Source organism: Meriones unguiculatus, chromosome 3 (assembly GCF_030254825.1).
Source record: "Meriones unguiculatus strain TT.TT164.6M chromosome 3, Bangor_MerUng_6.1, whole genome shotgun sequence".
Classification (NCBI taxonomy): Eukaryota; Metazoa; Chordata; class Mammalia; order Rodentia; family Muridae; genus Meriones; species Meriones unguiculatus.
In genome coordinates, this window is record NC_083351.1 from 185512396 (window position 1) to 185514548 (window position 2153).

Consider the following 2153-nt stretch of genomic DNA (forward strand, 5'->3'; position numbering starts at 1 on the left):
GTGTGAGGGTGGGACTGGGAGGAAAGAAGGGAAGCAGATAAGATCAGAAATAAGAGAGAGAAAGAGAGAGAAAGAAAGAGAGAGAGAAAGGAAAGGAAAATTCTATCAGAATTTTTGTTTGTCTGTCTCTTTCTTATTCATAATAGGATAGAGTAACTATCTCCAAGCAATAGAAAATATGGCCATAGGTATCCAGACTTTAAACATTATTGAATATCACAATCTCCTGATACTTAAAACAATCTGACATATTTAAAAAGACAATGTATTGTTCTGTTCTGATCCAACTTCTGGCTCTTACAATCTTCAAATTTTTGAAATCTCTTTTGTTGTAGTTCCTGAGCCTTGAGGTGTGTGATGTAAACGCCTTATTAGTGTCTGAGCATGCCACAGTCACTTTTCCATGTACACTGACCATCTGTCAGCTGTGTTTCTTTCTTTTCTTTTCTTTCTTTCTTTCTTTCTTTCTTTCTTTCTTTCTTTCTTTCTTTCTTTCTTTCTTCTTTCCCTGATATTTACTAGTCAAATGCAGAGGACTGGTTCATTTCAGCTCCTTCACTGCCAAAGCAGGGGGTAGGGACTGCTTCAGCCTCTCTGACATCATGCCTGTGGTGACCCGGGCGTAAATGTACCTGTTTGTAGTGAACCTTGAACTTCACATTATCCTTTTTCCTTTTGATCTTCACAGATTTGGCATCCTTCTGCTCGGCTGTGGGCAGAAAATCCTTGATTTCCTCAATTTTCCAAGGCACATTTTCAGGTGCTCAGTTCTGGAACCTGCACCCAAAATACTCACAGCAGCAAAAAAACATGCACTGCACAACAAACATTGATGAGATTTCAGAGTTGTTGTAATCCATGGAAAGACATGCACAAATGTAGAAAGTAGACTGATGCCATGCCCATTTAGAAAAATAACAATCATAGGTTCATCCTTGGGGTTTGTGAGCCCTTCATATCAGGTTCTTGGCCAGAATAGAATTGCAGTTCCTGGCATGTGTTTTCTCCTGTGGAGCTGAACTTACATTGAACCAGAGAGTGTTTGGTTAACCTTATAACATTTTTGACACCATTGCACCATGGTTATACCTTGACACACTGGTCATTATTGCAATTCATAAGGTTCTTTTCTTGGTAAGATTACTGATTGATTTTTCTCTCCAGCAGCTTGGTACTGTGTACTACTTTCCTCTGAGATTAAACATCTCTCCAGAGATGAGATTAAAACATCTCTTAAGACAGGAGGTAACTCAAAGCAGTATAAGGATTTCTCTGAACTTGACAAAATTATCAAGGCTTCTACATCTCTTGGAGTATAGAAGCAGTAAAGACTCCTGAGAGAACTCTCAAAATAGCTGGGGTTTTTGTTGTTGTTGTCTGTTTGTTTTGTTTTTGGAAGATGCTGTGACTGGGTATATCCAAGCAGTCTGCAAGATTTAAAGAGAAGACAGGAAATGTAGAGGAAGTAGAAACCAGCTGAACTGCCTAGAAGAAGCAAAGAGCACCCGAGCTTCCTGGAATATACTCAGACCAGCTGAACCACGACGTGCGTGCTCCAACCTGTTGAACTGCCTGCAGGCTGCACTGTGTGCTCTAACTCAGCTTCTGTGAGTTGCCACCATTTCTAGGGTGGGATTTTACTGACGCAGCTATCTGTGAGTCACTTCTGCTCCTGTTAGAATCCTGTCACACATAATCTTTTAACTCAATAAAAATAATTGGTTCACCAAATTGGACTTTGATATTATTGATACTTTGGTCTGTCATTACTTTCCTCTCTGAAGTCATAAGACATTTTTATGCACTCTCTCCGGAAATAGTGTGACACACATTTACATAGCACCTTCCAGGAATCTGAAAGCTAAAGGCTAGTCGTTTATTTCTCCAAGATTCAAGAGCCAATTAGCAACATAATTGTTATCACTCATTATTACTTATTTTTATTCACAGGCATTGATTGTATAAAGTGTCCAATTTTATTATGACATTTATATATACTTCATACACTTTTCTAAAATTCATACTTCTTAGCTTTCCCTTCTCTCCTCAGTCAACTTTCATTTCTTAAATAGTTGTCCGTCTGCTTTCATCACATGTATTCATAAATTCACATATTAATATATATACAGATATTTTGTATTTAAAAAATATGG

The 2153-nt window shown here is 38.1% G+C and overlaps 1 pseudogene; it reads right to left on the minus strand.

Moving 5' to 3' along the window:
* Nucleotides 1–541: 541 nt before the first annotated feature.
* LOC110564906 (large ribosomal subunit protein eL38-like) lies at nucleotides 542–1795 on the minus strand (annotated as a pseudogene).
* Nucleotides 1796–2153: the final 358 nt, after the last annotated feature.